The 21853-nt window shown below is 39.0% G+C and overlaps 1 protein-coding gene and 1 non-coding gene across 2 annotated transcripts in view; both read left to right on the forward strand.

Annotated features, from left to right (window-relative positions):
- Positions 1 to 402: 402 nt before the first annotated feature.
- The window catches only part of SGK3 (serum/glucocorticoid regulated kinase family member 3), a 145477-nt gene continuing 124026 nt past the window's right edge, over positions 403 to 21853 (forward strand). The window contains exon 1 of the mRNA XM_032315597.1: positions 403 to 502. The gene's annotated coding sequence lies outside the window, so the exon portion shown is untranslated. The remainder of the gene's footprint in view (positions 503 to 21853) is intronic.
- LOC116575651 lies at positions 5764 to 5867 on the forward strand. Its single transcript, XR_004279890.1, has one exon. It is a non-coding gene; the product is annotated as a U6 spliceosomal RNA (small nuclear RNA).

Here is a 21853-nt window from a genome sequence, read left to right on the forward strand (position 1 = left end):
CGGTCCGGCTCTCGGCGTACGCCGGGGTCGTCTCCCCGGGCGTCCGGGCGCGTCGGCGCACGCGGCTCTCCAGCCCCAGGGCAGCAGTCACTAGCCGCTGAGCCGCAGGAAACCCCGAGGAGCTCCAGCCTCTAGACAAGATCCACCGGTGTCCCCTCAACTTTGCGCACGCGGCGAGGCGGGAGGCAGACCGCGCGCTGTGGCCGGGCTTTCGCCGGGGTGCACGGCGAAGAGATTTCCGCGCCGCGGGCCTGAGTAGGGGCCGGCCAGCCTGCGGCTCCAGCCCGGCGTCGCAGCCCCATCCTCGGCGCGGGCGGCCTCCGGCCGCACTGCCCGCCGCCCGGCTCTCCCGGGCCGCCCGGCACACTGCGGGAGGAGCCGCCGGCCTCCGTGACGCGTCAGGGAGGAAACGGCGGCGCCCGGCGGCCCTGCGGGGAAGGAGGAAACGCGAGTGCGCTCGGCTCCGCGCCCGCCGCGCCAGGAGGCAGCACCGTGGAGCGGGGTAGGTGCGGGGCCGGCCGGGACCCAAGGCGGGTGGGCCAGCCGCAGGGTCCGCGCGCGTTCGGGCCGCGGTCGGAGCCCCCCGGGCGGGTGAGACGGGGCGGGGCGAGCGGTGCCTGGGCCTCGACTGCTGCCTCTTCTTGGAGCCAACGTGACTTTCCCGGGAGTCTTGGCAGCTCCCCTGGCCCCTCAGACCGAAAACCTCCGAGTTGGTGGAAGGGGAGAAGCAATCCCCCCGCCCAGCTCCCGACTCGAAGAGTTTGTGGTCTGTGTTTCCTCGAGGTGCCTTCACGTTCTGCCTTTTGATTCCTAAACGCTCGAGCCGTGTCAGTGGACGGACATTGTTAACACAGTGCGCAGCTTCCCGGCTTAGAGGAGCTGGGAGCTGGGAGGGTGGGAGACCCCCAGCTGAGGTCGAAAGAGGGTGCGGGTCACCTGCGAGGACCCGGGATGGAGGGAGGCCCCGGGAGTGGGGGGCACGGGAATCGTTAACCTGTCGTCATCGGACTGAGATCTGAGACGAATGCTTTACAACCCTTAAGTTCTCTGTGATTTAAACCCTTTCCGTCTCTTTTTGAAGTGAATTTGGCTCTGTTGATTCCCACAGCTTTAGTGTTGATACGTACCATTTAGAGCGCTTTCGGATTTTCAGATTTGTCATTTTTAGTGGTGGTTAGTTGAGAAGATAGAAAAAAAGAAAGAATTCATCTCTTGAGACTCAAATTCTTTCATCATTTAATTTTGCACAGTGATTTCTGAACCAGGAGTAGAATTTTGGCCCTACACAAGAGACCACATACTTGAGCTGCAGGTACACTTGAGAAATGCAGGAATAGATACAGAGCACTACGGTTCCCGAGTCTTTATTTAAAACTATCAGACTGTTATGCGCTTTGACTCTCTACTTTGTTTCTAGGTTGAGGATTTACCCAACCAATCTGGGAAGTGACTTATTTATTTAATAAACATTTTAATGGTTCTTACCACATGCTTGGGCTCCTTTTTAGTGTTTTATAAATATTAACTCAAACTGTTAACGCAAAATTTTAAATTATAGCGGTTACAGCAGTGAAGAGGTTGTGTACACCAGTTCCCCAAATGTCTTTGCAAGAGCTAGAAACATTAGAGGAAGTTTCAGGCATATTTTAGGACTGGGTGTGCCTTCTGGCGCACTTGGCTACCACTCCTGTAAGACTAGCCGCCACCCCTTCACTCCCTGGGGGAAGGGAGTCTGGAGCTATGGGAATGAGACCTCTTCCTTGCAGGTCTCCGCCAGATCCCTAGCATCGTCTGTAAAATAGTCTTTCTTATCCACGATAGTGCCATCATTAGCTAACTCTGGAAAGACCAGAACTTCCCTCTTTTTCAACTGCCACTATAGGGAGCCTAATTTTGTTTTGAAAAGGAGCTTTGTTCCTAATCTGTTTGACAGTTGATGAAACCATAGTTTAGTGAAATGTACTATAAAATAGGCTGTTTTTGCTTGTACACGTCAACATAACAAATAATACTTTGTAATTTTACTGCCATATGTTTTGGTAACGTTGAGTTGATAGATCAACCTGCTTAGTGTCCTTTTTGTGACTTGCATATTTGCAGGGAGAATATTTTTCCAGAATAAACTACCCTTTTTAAGTGAGTTCTTGGCCTGATGGTCAGGTTGGTAGAGACCCAAAATGGTGAATCATGGTTCTTGTCATTATGGTGATTAGCAATTTGATGTCAAAATCTGCATGTCATACTTGCTTTCTCTTTCTGACTTTCTCTATCCCCCATTTAAATTTCCAGAGAGATGATTACATGAGACTCTGAGCCTTATTTAATAGGATTATGAGGTGTCTCCTCGAAGCAGGGAGGCTCAATTTTCCTTTGATATAATCCATGGTACAACAGACAGTGGCATTCGTGAATTCAGTTCAGCAAAATGACAACTCGTGCTTTCATGGTTTACAGAGTGCTTCCAGATGTGTTTGTGAAGTTGACAGCCATTTTTTTATTCTTGTTTTTACAGATGAGGAAACTAAGGCACAGAAATGTTAAAATATCTTAGCCAAGGTTGTACAGCAGGTGGGGGAGAGAGCTTGAATAGGCAGCAGGTGTGTGGACAGTGCCTGGCATGTATGTGCCAGCCTGTAATAAACATTGTGAAGTGAATGATTCCAAATGACTTCAGATTTCTTGCTCTTTCCAAGCATTATGCTTCCTAAACACTGTAATTGATTTATGCCCAAGAGATTTCCGGGCCTACACCAGTTATTTCAAACAGTATCTGATTCTACAAATAGCTTTTCGACAAAAGAGATGAGAATGCCCTTTGGACTCATTTCTTAGTATTTGTCAACTCTGGTTTTTGAAAAAGCAATAGGCTGGTTATTTTGTTCTCTTCTCAAACATCTTTCTTTTTTCTTCTGATTTGAAGATAGTGTAGACTGGACGTATGGTTTCATTGTTTGTGTCTACCACTTCTTTATCTCTCTCTGCTCATTGAAGGTCATTTTTATGGACTACAAATCACTGTTGGTTTTCAGGGGCAGTGAACTCAATTAAGCTACTTAGATTTATGACCAGGTTCAAAAACAATGATCATAGGTATTACTTTTTTTTTTTTTTTGAAGCATGCATGACACTACACTACTACTACTATGTTTTTTGAAATGTTATAATACTTTAGTATAAAGGGTCTTTTTTAAAAAAGTTTTATTTATTTAAGTAATCTCTACATCCAGAAGGGGGTTGGAACTCAAGACCCCAAGATCAAGAGTCTTACGTTTCCTGACTGAGCCAGCTAGGTGCCCCAAAGAGTCTTTTTAAAAAGCAACCAAAAAAAATAAACCTCTCAACTGTTTATATCCTTCCAGTATAATCTCTGTTTCCTGTAGTATGTGACCTGCAGATGGTTAACCTTCAATTAGAGAGGAAACTATGGCCAATACCTGCAGGGAGGAATGGAGAAGGGTATCTTGGAAAAAAGAGAGATGGGGTGGCCTTTCCCATGAGGACTATTAGGTGGAAAGAAGCTCTTAATGAAGCAAGACTGAGTCATCTGCCTGTCAACATTCTTCTGTGTGGGGGTGGAATAAAATACTTTTGAAACCTGTCTTGTTTCAGAAACCACTTTACCTTTTCCAGTCCTCATATTTTCTCTCTCTTTCTCTAATTCATGTAAATTACTGACTAAAGTGCTGATTCATGAAACTCAAATTATGTAACATGTTATTCCTGACAGAAACAGCTCCCACATTATTTTAAGGGACTCAATGCTTCTATTTTCCTTTACCTATTCCATTCCTTATGGTGGCATATTTATTTTCATTTCACTTTTTTTTTTTTTTTTCTATCTCATGGAGAAAAGTAAATCTAAGCGGTGCTGATTCCACATCTTGTAGTTCATGTCAAAGTAATTTTAACTTAGTACTAACTTTGAGTTAATTGTCATTGCTGAGGAAGACGACATGGAAATCAAATGTTGAAGCCTGAGTCAGAACATCGATAATAAAATTTTATTACCTGCCTGAATCGAGCCAGGGGGTTTTCAAAGGTATTTAGGGCAAGGTACAATGTCCTTGCCCTTGTCTGGTTTCCCAGGGCCTCTCCTATTTCCCACAGGTCCTGAATATCTGTGTTGGTCCATCTCCTTGTAGCCACCATTTCTTCTCTTATTCAAAACCAAAATCTGTTTTCCTTTGATGGGGATGGGGTGAGTGAAAGGCAGGTGAAGGGAATTGTTGTAGGGTAAGAGACTGATTATATGTAAGAGGGAGGACAGGAGATGTGTGGGTGAAATAAGAGATCTTTAGTGAGCTCTCATGGCGGATTTGTGCAGAGTACTGGCCTCCCCCAATGGGGATGGATATCTATATATATCGATATATATCCAGATATATATATCTATATATATATCCATCCATATATATGGATATATAGATATCCATATCTATATATCTATATCTATATATACATAAAACATGGGATCAAAGAATATCTGGCAAGGATTAAAAACATCTACTGCGGGCGCCTGGGTGGCTCAGTGGGTTAAGCCTCTGCCTTCGGCTCAGGTCATGATCTCAGGGTCTGGGATCAAGGCCGCATCAGGCTCTCTGCTCAGCAGGGAGCCTGCTTCCCCCTCTCTCTCTGCCTGCCTCTCTGCCTACCTGTGACCTCTCTCTCTCTCTCTCAAATAAATAAATAAAATCTTTAAAAAACAACAACAAAATCTACTGGTGTGTGATATTGGCCAGCAGAGTTACTTGGTACCACCAGGTGTGGAAGGATTGTTATAGGTAGGTGTTGCTTCAGTCCACTGTATAAGTTTGTCTGCAGATAATTAGAATGTAGAGGGCTGATTTTGTGGCCTTTAACTTCAGAATAGGAACAATTTGACAGGCTTTTGGTTGAGGAAAGGCCTGGTTTTTGTACCTTTTTAAAGGCATACCTTTTTTTGGAGAATGTGTGTAGTGTTGAGATAATGTTATTCCTTTTACTGTTTTGTGATTTTGGATAAATGACCTTGTATTTACATTGCATATAGTAGTGAATATGATTCAGGATAATTGCTTCCATTCAGGTTCCTTATATATTTACTATACCAGTCAATACCAAGCTTTTTTTTCTCTGTAGGTAAAAGAGACTTCATATATAATATATTCATACACAACATTGGACTCGTTGATGGACTAGCCATTCCACAAGAGCTGGATGCAATGTCCTCAAGTACAGTGAGGCTTCACTAGGACTTGACCAATTTTTTGCTTGAGTTCAAAAATGAGAAGGACCTTTATTACTCTAGTTACTTACCTCCCTGTTTTAAAAATAAAAATGGATTAAAGTTAACTTAAAATGATCTGGTTTCCAACTCAGTGTCATATATGCAGACAAACATACATATGGAACCATGTGTATAGCCTATATAACCTAATGCACATGCATGTTAAATATATATATGACGAGCTAAGAAGGAATATAAGACTCCTTAGTTTCCCAAGAAAACACTATACATCATCTCCTTCCCCCATTTTAATTTTATTATTGTCTCATATTTTCTGAACATTATTTTTAATTACAAAGGTATGCATGCCCTTAAATTCAAGCAACTGAGAAGTATGTTAAGTAAAAAATGAGTCCTCTCCACTCTAATCTTACCCACAAAGATAACCACTCTCAGTTTTTATATCCTTGTAGACTTTTAACCCATGTTTATATAAATTTGTGTATCTGTAAATGTACATCGAGGTTTGGTTTTGGTTTTAAAAACTTTAATTATCAGTGCTCGCTTCGGCAGCACATATACTAAAATTGGAATGATACAGAGGTTAGCATGGCCCCTGCGCAAGGATGACACACAAATTCTTGAAGCGTTCCATATTTTTTAATGAATTCTGTTACAATGAAAATTTTACAGTTTTACAATTTTTAAAAAATTGCACAATGAAAACAGTAAATAACTGTAAAAAATCACTATCATTTTAGCTATTTTTAACATGAACTTATTTCAACATGAGAAAAGGTTGATTCTTTTAAATTTTACCATTTTAAAAAACAAAAATGAAAACAAAAAACAACTTTAATTTTCAGAGAGAGAGAGAGAGCTCAAGCACAAGGCGGGGGAACAGCAGGCAGAGGGAGAAGGAGGCTCTCTGCTAAGCAGGGTGCCCGATGTGGGACTCAATCCTAGGACCCTGGGATCATGACCTGAGCTAAAGACAGAGGCTTTAATCCACTGAGCCACCCAGGCATCCCATGTACATTGAGGTTTTTTGATTTTTTTTAAAAATGGGAATTATTCTACCCAATTTGTTCTTTTGTTTGTTATTTAACACTTTATCATGTATATCTGTAGATCTATATAAATTTTGACAGCTAGATAGTGTTCCCCTTCATAGCTAATAATATTTTCTAGCCGCATTACTTTTATGTTCCTTCTTTTGTATCTTTTAAAGTATATTTTTTTAATTTTATGATTTTTTCAAGATTTTATTTATTTGACAGAGATCATAAGTAGGCAGAGAGGCAGGCAGAGAGAGAGAGGAAGGGAAGCAGGCTCCCTGCTGAGCAGAGAACAGGATGCTCAATCCCAGGAGCTAATCCCAGGACCCTGGGATCATGACCTGAGCCGAAGGCAGACACTTTAACCCACTGAGCCTCCTAAAATATATTTAAATCACCACAGTAATACATTTTTTCAAGACAAATTTGAAAGAAAAAGAGAAACTAAGAATCACCAATAAACTTACCATCCATTAATCATCGCTATTAGTATTTCACAGTACATCTTTCTAAACTTCTGTGTATATCCATATTTTCAGTGCCATTTAAAAAGTTTCTCTTATACAGACTTGCTTTGTTGGTTAGAGAATCGTGTTTATGTAGCCAACCAACGTCATCGATTCCATGCATGTTTGAACCAGTTACTTTACAGTTTCCTGGCCACCTGCCATACCCTAAACCTGGATAAGGTGCATGGAAATTTATAGTAGTGCTCATCAAGGGGACGAGGTGAGGGTACGTGGGTGGACCGATAAATCCATGCAGATCAGCATAAATCCTTCTAATGGAGGGCAGTCAATGCTTGTATTTTAAGCACATCTAAAATACAAGATGTTTAAGAGGAGAGACGATGCAGGCGCCTGGGAGGCTCAGTCATTGATCCCAGGGTCCTGGGATTGAGCCCCACATCTGACTCCCTGATCCGTGGGAAGCCTGCTTCTCCGTCTCCCACTCCCCCTTCTTGTGTTCCCTCTCTCACTGTGTCTCTCTCTGTCAAAAAATAAATAAAATCTTTAAAAAAAAAAAAAAGAAGAGAGACGACGGAATATCCACTATAATTGTGATCACTATAGGAGAAGCAGAAGTAATGGGCTTGAACGAGACAGAAGTGTTAAATTCAGTTAAAAATAAGAACAGCTGAACTTTAGATGTTTTGAAACAATCTCCTAATGATAAGCACATGGTTTGGAGAGCTTGGTTTAACAAAGCTCCCACCAATGGTAGGAATAGATGACCTTGAAGTTCCTTATGATCCTATTCTACTATAGGCTGTCTCAGGGTTAGTAACACTTGGCTTAGTATAATCTCATACATACAACTCCCTAGTTGCATACTAACTCCACCAGTCTTTCCAGACGGCACCTGTCCAGGCTAACATCTCTCCACCCACTGAACATGTGCACAGCTCACACCCACATGTTCCTCCTATGTCCTCTTGCAGCCTTTCCCCTTTCTGAAAGTTTAGTAGCCTTTCGACCGTTTTCTTTTTTCCTTTTCTTCCAGCTTTTGCTTTAAGGAAATCTCTGTTCTTTCTTCATCCCACTCTGTTCATTTTAGTCTTGAGCAAAAAAGATACTAATCATGGTGATACAGCTAAGAACAAGCCTCTAATAAGGGAAAGGAAAGCTTTTAGTTTGGGAGGGAAGGTAGACATTATAAAGTCCTAGTGGTTTCAACCTTCAAAGCCCTTGAGAATACCCAGTAATTCCTTTCAAAATTTCCACAGAAGACTCCACCCACCTCCTCTTCTGTAAATATGCTGGTTTTCCTTAAGCATTGGCTGGCATGTATAATAAAATTTAAAACTGTTTATAATTGGGCGGGACAGTTCACGTCATTGCAATAGCATTGTTTCGTGCTCCTTTTTCCCCATTGAAGATTTAGCTGTATTATGGACTGAATAGACTTTTAGATAAGACAACTCTTCCTTTCAGAAAATACATCTAGTTCTAGATATCTGGTTTAAAACAATCTCTTTGGTTTTAAGTAAGTTGAAGACTAAGAAGGCTATTTTAGATTAAAGGTTAGCAGTCTTTGAGAAGTGGTATGTCAAGATTCCAAACCCTTTCCTTCCAGATTTTCATCAGCAGAGATATGCACCGGTGAGAAGCATAGATCAGCCTTTCATCCTTAGGAGTCAGAGAAGAAGCAACTGGTTGCAAGAATGTTAAGTTGCTGGGGCGCCTGGGTGGCTCAGTGGGTTAAGCTGCTGCCTTCGGCTCAGGTCATGACCTTAGGGTCCTGGGATCGAGTCCCGCATCGGGCTCTCTGCTCGGCAGGGAGCCTGCTTCCCTCTCTCTCTCTCTCTCTCTCTCTGCCTGCCTCTCCATCTACTTGTGATTTCTCTCTGTCAAATAAATAAATAAAATTAAAAAAAAAAAAAAGAATGTTAAGTTGCTACTGGAGACTCTCTCAATCCAGGTCCAGGTAGCTGACATCATTATATCAAATTCAGCTCACCTGTAAAGGTGTTTTGGCCAGACGTCTTGAGGAACTCCACACCAAGACAGTAGATCTCAGCTACACTGAGAGTAAAGGCCTATTTTTTCATAAATATTAAAGGAAAAGGTTTTGAAAAGACATTTTCATTCAGCTTTCAAACAACCTAATGCTAAAATTGATGCTGGCTTAAATAGGAAAGTTCTTTATCATTCGTTTATTTGAAATGAGTTAGTAAATATTCAGAAATTAAGACTTTGCTATAATTTTAAGAAAGTGGTTCTTATTTTTGTAGTTCTTTGTGTGTATAGTTGGCATTTAATCCATTCTGACATTAGTAGCTCTCTTTTCTGATTGAGCTCCTTTTACCTCCACTCTCCCTTCTCATGAATGTTTGGTTAAAATATTTTTGTCTGAAAAGGAGTTATTTCTTTTTAATTAATAAAAGATAAGACACTCGCATGTTTTAGCAGAGAACATTTTTAAAGAGATCTATGAGACTATACTACCTTTTCTCTTTGAATTTTGTTTCCTCTTTTGGATTTCCTTTATTTCTGATTCTCACTGACACTAACATCATTTATGTTTTGCCTGTTTTAAAAAAGATCTTATTTATTTGACAGACAGAGATCACAAGTAGGCAGAGAGGCAGGCCGGGGTGGGGGTGGGGGGCAGGTAACGAAGCAGACCCTGCTGAGCAGACAACCCAATGCAGGGCTGGATCCCAGGACCCTGAGATCATGATCTGAGCAGAAGGCAGAGGATTTAACCCACTGAGCCACTCAAGCACCCTACGTTTTGCCTTTTAAAAGTTCATTCATGTGAACAAGAGTCCCTGTCCTGTTGAATTTATTTGTTGCATTCATTGGACATTTAGATTTAAAAAATTGCCTTTGGAATGAAGAATGATACATATAAATTGCTACTTTTGTGTAAAAAAAAACAAGGAGAGAAAAAGGATATATTTTTGCTTTCTTGTCTAAGCATAGAGAGACTCCAGAAGGCTAAGAAATTAACAGCGTTTATCTATTTGGGATTGGGTGGGTAGGGACACAGGTGGGAAACAGACTTTTCACCCTGTCTTTTATATTCTCTTGGTTTGAACATGTCAATATGTAACCCATTTAAAAAAATCATTTTTAAAATCTGTCTATTGGTTTCCTGACTTAGAGAAAATAAATCTATCCTTTTCTGTTTTCCCTTTCCCATATGTCTTTAGGAAAGGTGTTTTATTTTTTTCCGGTAACACGATTTTATATATTTTATTTTTTTTAAGTTTTATTTTAATACCAGTTAGCATACAGTATTATATTGGTTTCAGGTGTACAATATAGTGATTCAACAATGTTATACATTTCTCAGTGCTCGTTGTGACATTAGGACTCTTTAGTCCCCATCACCTATTTAACCCATCCCTCTACCCATCTTCCTTCTGGTAACCATCTCTATAATTAAAAGTCTGTTTCTTTATTTGTCTCTCTTTCTCAAAGGGTATTGTTTTAAATCTTTTTAAAATAATCCCTGTTTAGTCTGGTCTTTTGTGGGGATCTTGACCTGTTCCCTTCTGCTTTCTCAAGTGTGGTGTCTTAAGATTCATTATGAAGCCTTCTCTTAGGAAATTCTGGTACTGCAAATACAGCCAAGCCTTAAGTTCTTGTTGGCTTATTTGATGAATCATTTAACTGAAATTGTCTGTAATAGTCTGCCAACTGGATACTCAGTTGTTTCCTAATAAAACTGCCAGATAATAATAACATAATTAGTGCAAAGTTAGTTGATTTTTTTCCCCGTGGTATCTTATATTTTATCATCATGGTTATAATTTACCTACTTAAGAGTATATGAATTGGATACCTGTAGAAAATAAAGGTTGGTTTCCTTTAATATTTAGATAATTCTGCTCTTTTTAGTACACACTAAGCCAAAAAGTTTCTTTCATCTGGACTTTTGTAGTTTTTGTCATTAGTGACCTGTATTTCACTTTGGGGTGAGCAAAGAAAAAGGAATTAATATTTGTTGAGTATCTATCATGTACTAGATGTTTTAAGACATTATCATTATTATTTTTAAAGATTTATTTATTTATTTGAGAACGAGAATGATTGTGTGCAAGCAGGAGGAGGGGCAAAGGGAGAGGGAGACAAGCAGACTCCGTGCTGAGCAGGGAGCTGGACAATGCATGGCCCTATCGCAGGACCCTGAGATCATGACCTGAGCTGAAACCAAGAGTCTTATGCTTAAACAACTGAGCCACATAGGTACCCCAAGATGTTATTTTATTAAATATTCAGAGTAATGTTGGGGAGTAAGTGAGTACTTTTATTTTACAGGTGAGGAAATTGGGACTCAGTGAGGTTTTGAAGGGAGCTGTATGTAGGCAGCACAGGGCAGAGCTGATTTGAACACTTCTACCTGGATTTACTAGGAGTTCTCCTGGGCCTTTGAGGAGGGGGTAAAATCTGACTTGGCTTAAACCCCTCATCTGAAAGAACAGGCAGAGTTGATTTACAGATAATGCAGATTACCATCTACTGTTGAGGTAGTGGTTAAATGAGTTTGAAGACTGTTTTTTCAGTTTTACCTTATTATTCTGAGACTTCTTTGTTTTAATTTAGTAACTGGTGCCAGACTTCAAGAAGAAAGCTGACTGAAAATGTTTTAAATATCATGTATTTCTTGCTTAATAGAAAAGTGCTTAAAATTCTAAATTTAATCACTAAATGGGTTAAATTCTGAACATACAAGTTTTGAATGTCTTCTGTTGGTATCTGCAGAGGTATTAACTCTAACAGATACTGTTGTCATGCTATTGTCTAAAGTCGCTTAAAGATGATAATCAGCACCACTTATATAAATCTGGAGATTGGCAGTTATAGTCTATCGTTATGCTCATCTGTGATGGATGTTAGCTAATGGCTATTATCATGTGCCTTGGCAGTTCCTGGGATGAGCTCCTGTTTAACTAAGTACGAATGAAAGATCATTTTATGTCTCAAGTCATATTATTCCATTATCTAATGTATTTATGTTCTGGGCAAAGATGGTAAGAAAGAAATTGAGGAAATTCACATGATTAGAAAAGTTTAAAAGTAAGTAAAATGTCACAGATAGTGAATGAAGAGGACAGAATAACCTACTCTGGAATCTGTTACACTTGGGGTGCCTGGGTGGCTAAATGGGTTGGGCCTCTGCCTTTGGCTCAGGTCATGGTCTCAGGGTCTTGGGATCAAGCCCCGCATTGGGCTTTCTGCTCAGCGGGGAGCCTGCTTCCCCCCTCTCTCTGCCTACTTGTGATCTCTGTCTCTCTGTCAAATAAATAAATAAAAATCTTTAAAAAATTTAAAAAATCTTTATATTCTTTTCCCTTTGAATTATCTTGGCATCCATGTAAAAAATCAATTGACCATAAAGGTAAAGGTATATTTCTGTACTCTCATTTTTATTCTAATACCAGTGCCACGTTGCCTTAATTAGCTTAGCATGGCTTTGTAATAAGTTCTAAAATCAGGAAGTATGTGTTCTCCAACTTTGTTCTTTTTCAAGATTGCACTATTTTGGGGCTATTGAATTTCCATATGAATTTTAGAATCTGCTTGTCAATTTATGAAAAAATGGCAACTGGGATTTTGATAGGGATTGTATTGAATCTGTAGATCAATTTAGAGAATATTGCCATCTTAATGATATTGTGTGTTCAGATCCATGAACATGGGTTGCTTTTCCATTTGTTAAGATCTTTTATAGTTTTTCAACAATGTTTTGTAGTTCTCAGTTTATCTCTTGTGCTTCTTTTTAAAAATTTATTCTTAAATATTTTATTCTTTTGATACTGTTGTAAATGGAATTGTTTTCTTAATTCATTTTATGTTTGCTCGTTGCTACTGTATACAAAAACAAGTGATTTTTTTATTGAACCATAATTGACATAATGTTGTATTAATACAATTGATTTTTACTTTTATTCATTTTTAAAAATATTTATTTGTCAGAGAGAGAAAGAAAGAGCACAAACAGGGGGAGTGACAGAGGGAGAGGGATAAGCAGACTCCCTGCTGAGTAAGGAGCCCAATGTAGGACTCTATCCCAGGGCCCTGGGATCAGTACCTGAGCTAAAGGCAGACACTTAGCCAACTGAGCCACCTAGGCACCCAGTACAATTGATTTTTAAATATTGTTATATTGTTAAATTGTTGTTATATTTAAATATTGTTATATTATATTAGTTTGAATAGTTTTTTGGTGGATTCATTAGGATTTTCTATATACAAGATCATATTATCTGCACATAGAGATAGTTTTACTTCTTCCTTTTCAATCCAAATGCCTTTTATAATTTTTTTCTTGCTTAATTGTTCTGGCTAGAACCTCCAGTAAAATGTTGAATGGAAGGGAAGAGAACTGATATCTTTGTCTCATGCCTGGTAACAGGGGAAGAGCATTTAGTCTTTCATCATTACATGTAATGTTAGCTGTGGGCTTTTTGTAGCTGCCCTTTTATTAGCTTGAGGAAATTCTCTTCTTGGTTTGCTATGGTTTTAACATTAGAGTGTTAGATTTTTCAAGTGCCATTTCTGCTTCTATTGAGATGATTGGGTAGTTTCTGTCCTTTATTTTGTTAATATAATATATTACATTTGCTTGGTATTCAGATGTTAATCCAACTTTTTGTTCCTGGAATAAATCACCTTTGGTCATGGTATAGAATAGTTTTTATATGTTGCTGGATTTGGTTTGCTGGTATTTTGTTGAGGATTTTTGCACCTATATTGATCTGTACTTTTCTTGTGATATCTTTATTTGATTGTGGTGTCAGAGTAATACTGGCCTCCTTGAATGAGTTCCTTCCTCTTCTTTTTCTTTGGGGGGAGTGAGATTTTATGAAAGATTAATGTTGATTTTTCTTCAAGCAAGACTTTGGCTTTTATTTGTAGGAAAGTTTATTTTGATTACTAATTCAATCTCTACTTGTTATGTATCTATTTAGATAGTTTCTATTTCTTTAGTTTGTTTAGATAGTTTTTTTCTTCTACAAATTTGTCCATTTCATCTAGGTCATCTAATGTGTTGGTGTACAACCTTTCATAGTATTTCCTTAAAATCCTTTTTACTTCTCTGAGATTGATAGTGATGTTCCCATTCATTCCTTATTTTAGCAACGAGTCTTCTCTCTTCTTGATCAGTATGGCTAAAGGTTTGCCAACCTTGTTAATTTTTTTTCAAAGAACCAACTTTTGGTTTCTCTATTGTTTTGCAATACTTGATTTCATTGATTTCTGCTCTAATCATTATGACTTACTTCCTTTTGCTTGCTTTGGGTGTACCTTGCTCTTCTTTTTCTAGTCTCTTAAGGTGGAAGGTTAAGCCATTGATTTTTAGATTTTCCTTTTTTAGTGCAGGCATTCACAGTTACACAATTCCCTCCAAACACTGTATTAGCTGAATTCTAGAGGGCTTGGTTTGTTGTGTTTTCATTTTCATTTATCTGAAAGTATTTCCTAATTTCCCTTGTGATTTCTTTTTTTTTTTCCCCTCCCTTGTGATTTCTTCTTTGACCCCTTGGTTACGTAAGAATGTGTTGTTTAATTTCCACATATTTGTGGATTTGCTGAATTTCCTCTTGTTACTGCTTTCTAGTTTAAATCCATTGTTGTCTGAGAACATATATAATTTCTGTCTCTTTAAATTAAATGAGGCCTTCTTATGGCCTAATGTATGGGCTTTCCTAGAGAATGCTTCATGTGTACTTGGGAAGATTACGTATTTTGATCCTGTTGGTAGGACTGTTCTTTAGAGGACTATTAGGTCTCATAGGTTTATAGTATTGTTCATGTCTTCTTCCTTATTGATCTTCGGCTTAGATTTTCTCCTTAATACTTTTAAGGCATTGTTTTAATGTTTCATGTTAGTATAAATATAAAAACTCACTGTTAAGATAAAAGACTCAAATGTGAACTTATAATGTTTAGTGCGTGCTATTTAAACAAAACTAAATTTAAAAATTATTTACTTCATTATTTTTTAATATTAAAATTTAAATGTAACTTAAGTTCAGTAATATTTTCTCAGGTCCATGATTCTTTTGTGTCTGTGTGATAGGATTTGCTAATAAAGTGCACTAAAATATTTTTTTCAAACAGTATTGACACTCGTCTCAAATGAATCAATACTCTTGTTTGATCAACTTACCTGTTAGGAATTATGAGTTTACTTGCTAACATATGGTGGAGGTGACAGCTGCAAAAAAATAGCATAACATCTTCACACTAATCAGAACTGGTGAATAGTTAGATTTTCTTATTTTTCATTTTCTCTCTCCCTTCTTTAAAAATATTTTATTTTATTTGAGAGAGAGAGAGAGCACAAGCAGGGGGTGGGGCAAAGGGAGAAGCAGATCTCAGTACCTAGGGCTTGATCTCTGGACCCCAAGCCAAAGGCAGCCCTTAACTGACTAAGCCACCCAGGTGCCCTTTATTTTTCCTTTTCAGTGGTAACATTATTTGGTCTAGACCTACACGAATTCTTTGAAATACACATTTCAGAATTTGCAGTAGTAGAAAGGCCATGTGAAATTTAGTTAATACAGGCAATTTAAAAATAGTTTTTAAAGCATAAATATATGAATACCAGTAAATTTTTATTTATTTATTTTTTATTTTTTATAAACATATAATATATTTTTATCCCCAGGGGTACAGGTTTGTGAATCGCCAGGTTTACACACTTCACAGCACTCACCATAGCACATACCCTCCCCAATGTCCATAACCCACCCCTCTTCTCCCAACCCCATCCCACCCCCCAGCAACCCTCAGTTTGTTTTGTGAGATTAACAGTCACTTATGGTTTGTCTCCCTCCCAATCCCATCTTGTTTCATTTATTCTTCTCCTCCCCCCTTAACCCCCCATGTTGCATCTCCACTTCCTCATATCAGGGAGATCATATGATAGTTGTCTTTCTCTGATTGACTTATTTCGCTAAGCATGATACCCTCTAGTTCCATCCATGTCGTCGCAAATGGCAAGATTTCATTTCTTTTGATGGCTGCATAGTATTCCATTGTGTATATATACCACATCTTCTTTATCCATTCATCTGTTGAGGGACATCTAAGTTCTTTCCATAGTTTAGCTATTGTAGACATTGCTGCTATAAACATTCAGGTGCATGGGCCCCTTTGGATCACTACGTTTGTATCTTTAGGGTAAATACCCAGTAGTGCAATTGCTGGGTCATAGGGTAGTTCTATTTTCAGCATTTTGAGGAACCTCCATGCTGTTTTCCAGAGTGGTTGCACCAGCTTGCATTCCCACCAACAGTATAAGAGGGCTCCCCTTTCTCCACATCTTCACCAGCATCTGTCATTTCCTGACTTGTTAATTTTAGCCATTCTGACTGTGAATACCAGTAAATTCTTATCCTCAACTAAAAATACTGAACCTTTTAGTACAATGGATTTGTGAAAACAATATAATTTACTTTGCCTTGTAGCATGTATAGAAATGACAATTATAATGCATTTTAAAGTAGATTATTATTTATAAAAAAGCAAATACCCACATTTTAGTGTGTGTGTGTGTTTTTTTTTTTAACCATGGTTAGAATGATCTCTGATTTGATGAATCCTGTCCTCTAACAGTGACCATTTTGGAAGGAATTTGGCCTAGGTAGATAAAGGGTGTGGGTCAGGGACGCCCAGGTGGCTCAGTTGGTTAAGCAGGTGCCTTCGGCTCAGGTCATGATCTCGGGGTCCTGGGATTGAGCCCTACATCAGGCTCTCTGCTCAGCAAGGAGTCCGCTTCTCCCTCTCCCTCTGCCATGCCCCCTCCCCACTAGTTCGTGTGTGTGCGCTCCCTCTCTCCCTCTCAAATAAATAAAATCTTAAAAAAAAAAAAAGATGTGGGTCAGAATGTAGAGGAAAAATTCTGCATCATTTCCTGATTATCCAGATTTTTGGATTATCAGAGGCAACAGCAATTTAGGAGAAAGCACAGATTGGAGAACAAAGAGTAGCTATAGAAGAATCAGAAAGAATGTGATATGGAAAAAGTATAGAAGTGGATGAAGGAGGACGAGGTAGCTACAGAATTCTTTATAGGTCTTTTGCAAAGAAGCCAGTACACAGAAATGAGTTCGTAGGTTTTCTAAATCTTTATCTACCTCTGGGAGGGAAATTTCTGAGAGTGAATGTGTCATTGGGACACATCCTCTTAAGCAGTGTAGTTATTGCAGTAATTGAATTTCCTCTTTCCGTTTAGATCGTGTGGCAATATTTTCTGTTGGCAACACTAAACATCTAAAGGAGTGAATGTGATTCTTTTGTTAAGTTTTTAAAAATCTTATGAGCTAACTTAGAAAAGTGATGATGGATGTAAAAATGCTTGGCATAGGAAAGGGCACAAAGTAGGAATGTGATAAATGTTGGCTGATAATAACCTATCCATAATATTCTATAATGCTTTTTAGCCTTATGTAGGAATTTAGAAAGCCAAAGTTTGTTAGATCTGCCACTAACTTATTAAGGGATCCTTAGCAAGTCACTTGATTTTCCTTGATTTTAAGTTACTCAGATTTCCTTCTGCCTCTAAAATGCAGTGGTTCTGTTGAATCCATATAGAGGGAAAAGCTTTAAATAAAGATTATTATTTTAATAGAAGTGGAAGTTTTGTTGTTGTTCTCAACTTCTACAATTTTAACTAGGGTACACTACATGAATAAGATTCTTTATAGCATTATCTAAAGCCAACCACTGATTTATTTGAAAACAAAGGGTTTCTTTACAGTGTCATTTAGCCTGGCTTTGCCATGAATCCAAGAATTATTCTACACTAATCAGAGAACAGTAATTCAGTTGTGCTTAAATTTAGAGTTCCACACAGCCATTCACGAGAGATGAATTGAGGTGAACAAGTACTTCTAACTTAATTTGCAAAAGTTCTAAAATGTACGGGTGGAATGTATTGTAGGAAAGTGAAAAGTAGGTTGGAAGTGTGGCTCTGATGCAAAGCTGTTGGAGAAACAATTGCTGCTTTTTGTTATATTTTCTGATCTGTGTGATTTCTAGCAAAGAAATTAGTGATAATGAAAATTTTAGGAGCATTTTCAACATTTTGAAATGTTGATGTATGGTGTGGCTATTTGATAGTGAATCAGTAGGGTTGGTCATTTTTATTTTAAAAGTGCTTGTATGGAATCATATTCATGTAGTTGTGAAGGAAAAAACTCTCGTTTTCCTTTGCAAGCGATACTCTGAACAATTCTGTACTCTGGCCATAAATGTGTGGTAGTTTTTCAACACGCCAAGCAATCTGAGACACTGGGTGTCTTACAATTTAACTCAATTCTGATACCACCTAGCTGGAGATCCCACAGATGCAGAGCTCAGTTCTATAGAACTGTTGTCCCACTCCCTTCAGCCCACAAGTGCAAGGCCAGGGTGTTAACTGTTCTTTTGACCAACAGGCTATAAATTAATTTCCCATGACTCCCTTCTCGTGTTTGATTAATTTGCTAGAGTGGCTCACAGAACTCAGAAAAAAAAGTTTATTTACTAGATTGCCAGATTTACTAGATTGCTAGATTTACTAAATTGCTTTTATTATAAAAGCATATAACTCAGGAACAGCCAAATGGAGGAGATGCGTGAAGCAAGGTATGTGAGAAGGGATGAGGGATGCTCTCAGTTAGGGGTGCACCACTCTCCCCCCACACCTTCTTGTGTCCCAATTTGGAAACTCTCTGAATCCTGTCCTTTTGGTTTTCTATGGAGGCTTCGTTATGTAGGCATGGTTGATGAAGTCATTGACCATTGGTTGTTATATTAAATCTGTATAGAATTTACTCAAACTCCAGCCCCTTTGGAGAGGTGGGAGGTGGGGTGGTAGGTAGGACTGAAAGTTCCAACCCTCTGATCTCATCGGCATGGTTCCCCCTAGCAACCAGTCCCTATCCTTATATTACCTTGGGGTTTTCCAAAAGTCACCTCATTAATATTAACTCAAGTGTAATTTAAACAGGCTTGTTATATGAATGACAAAAGACACCTGTTTCAGGGCACCCGGGTGGCTCCAGTCATTAAGCATCTACCTTGGCCTCAGGTCATGATCCTGGGGTTGTGGGATGGAGCCCCCAGTGTGCTCCCTTCTCAGCGGGAGGCTTGCTTCTCCCTCTCCCACTCCTCCTACTTGTGTTCTCTCTCTCCCTGTGTCTCTCTCAGTCAAATAAATAAATAAAATCTTCTTTAAAAGATACCTGTTTCACCTTTATTGTTTTTAATTTTTAATTTTTTATTAACATATAATGTATTATTAGCCCCAGGGGTACAGGTCTGTGAATTGCCAGGTTTATACACTTCATAGCCCATACCTTCCCCAATGTCCATAACCCCACCACCCTCTCCCTCCCCAACCTCCCCCTGACCTTTATTGTTTTTATCACTTAAGGAGCTTTGCCAGAAACTGACAAAGACCAAATATATGTATTTCTTAATATAAATCACAACATCACTATAATATACTGTTTGGTTTTAGGAGTCAAATTATGCTCCAAGACAGAGTTTGTCTTTACCAGTGTGAAAATTCATGGGAAACCTCACTAAAATGGAGTCAGGAGGTTCAGCAGGCGGAGCTCTCACACCCTATTACTCTAGTCAACTGCATACCCAACAGAAAAAGGCAGACCTTGCAGGTGGATACTACGTTACTCTCAGCAGAAGGAAGAAAGCCTTACCTTATCTCACTCTCACCCAACAGCCCAGCCAGTGAAAATCTACTATACTTCCAGCTCCTGGTTTACTCCAATGGATTTTCTGTCATAACTGCCTTTCCAACTTAGCCCCCCCCTTTCTCTATAAAAGAACCTACTACTTCTTTGTTCTCTGAACTTGCCTATGGTTTTACAATTCTCTTTATTCCCGAATAAACTCATCTTTTGCTAGTAAAATAACTGGATGTTTTATTTTTAAGGTCAACACCAGCAATTTATTTAATGCAGGTTCACTGTAGGCATTTCATAAGCCAATAGCATACAAGATAATGTCTCTTAATAAGCCAACAAAGAAATAAGAAACTCCAAAACAATGATAAATCAAAAATCACATTATTGTTCCTGGCAAGGGGAAATGAAAGAAATAAAGTCCAAATTCAGTTGAGGTTTACCTTTTATATAGTTGGTACTCAGGAGAGAGAGCCCCGCCAGCTGAGAGCTGATGTTATGCAGTCAGAACAGAAGCAAAAGACCTTTGTTGCCTGAGCGTTTTGGTAAGGAACAATGGCACTGACGCTGGTGGGAAAGATGTTCTTCGTGGGGCCACTACAGTTTTCACCACTGTTGGGAAAAAAAGAGTTGCCTTTCCCGCACCGGACCCACCAGCTCATCGGGTCTTGGGAGAGCTATTTAGATTAGCAAAGGGTAGCCTTGCCAGACTGAATACGCACAGTCTTCACAGACTCTCCATGTTTATAGTCTAAATGTCCCCTTGCCATAAGTTGCTGCTTCTTATGTTTTATTGATAAGCCCCAAGCATGGCCCTTGGCAGCTGAGCTATGGAGTACTTATCAACAGTAATGGATGAAATGATAAAATCCTGACACAACCTACTTCATTCTCATATCAAAACAACTTTACTCTTAAGAACAGTTTCATTTTTGTCATAAACAAGTAGATTTGAAATCCTATCAAACCAATATGCAACATTCTTGTTTAAGAATTGTTAACATTAGGGGCGCCTGGGTGGCTCAGTGGGTTAAAGCCTCTGCCTTCGGCTCAGGTCATGATCCTAGGGTCCTGGGATCGAGCCCCACATCGGGCTCTCTGCTCAGCAGAGAGCCTGCTTCCTCCTCTCTCTGCCTGCCTCTCTGCCTACTTGTAATCTCTGTCTGTCAAATAAATAAATAAAATCTTTTTTTTTTTTTTTTAAAAAGAATGTTAACATTATGAGAATGAAAACAATTTTTTCTGCCTCCATTAAGAGAATACAGTACACTTTAAATATCTATGTAATCTTTAGTGGAAAAACCAGAAGGCGAGACATTCAAATGTACCATGGGTTTTTTAAATCTTAAACTCTTGCTATTAAAGTTCATTTATTATAATTCTGTGTATATTGCCTTAAGTTCAGTTTTAAAAGGAGGGAAGAGTGGAAAACAAGTTGCGAAACACCAAAGTAATGGATGGTGGTTATGAGTCATTATGGTTTATTGTGCAAGTATGTACAGTAGTAGAAGGATCTGTCAGGCACAGCTCTCTTAAAATGACAGATTCATCAAATCCTCAGTGAAAAGGATCCTGTGTATATTTAATGGAAGTCTCTTCTCATGAACTTTCTAATCGTTAAAATATAAAATTTGGGTCACTTGAAGAAGGCTCTGGGTAAGGGACTGTGTTGAAGACTATATTACTATAAAGGCTATGTTACTTTGTTGGTCAGCATTTGCTCTTAAGCCTGTCTCGGACCCCCAAGATCTAGCCCTATCCTGGAGGACAGTATTGACTTTCAGATATTATACAGGTAGAAAGCAAGGAGTGCTTTCTCATTTCATCTCAGGTAGTTAGCCACAGACTTATATGTCTGTCATTGAAGTTTACCACTCAGGTTTTGATTTTAGTATTTCATAATTAAAGCAGAATGAATCTTTGGACTGTGGCATTGAATAGAACCTTTATTCAAACTTTTATATAGTCATATGTAAAAACAGAATACTTCTTTAAAAATGTATGCAAGATGGTCACAAATGTGATGAATGGCAATGACAAGCATATTATGCATAGGAGGAGCAGGTTGCCTTGGGCAACTCATTTCTTTCAGCTCCTTTGAGAAATTATACTTAAATGTGGTTAAGAATGGGCATTCTGGGGGTGCCAAGGTTCTGCTCAGTGGGGAGCCTGCTTCCTCCTCTCTCTCTCTGCCTGCCTCTCTGCCTACTTGTGATCTCTTGTCTGTCAAATAAATAAATAAAATCTTAAAAAAAAAAAAAAAAAAAGAATGGGCATTCTGGGGGTGCCTGGTTAAGCGTCCGACTTTTGGTTTTCACTCAGATCATGATCTCAGGGCTGTGAGATTGAGCCCTTCATTGGGCTCCACGCTCAGTGCAAAGTCTGCTTTGAGATTCTCTCTCCCTCTTCCACTCCACCCACAGCTTTCTCACATAAGTA

This window comes from Mustela erminea, chromosome 16 (genome assembly GCF_009829155.1).
Source record: "Mustela erminea isolate mMusErm1 chromosome 16, mMusErm1.Pri, whole genome shotgun sequence".
Classification (NCBI taxonomy): Eukaryota; Metazoa; Chordata; class Mammalia; order Carnivora; family Mustelidae; genus Mustela; species Mustela erminea.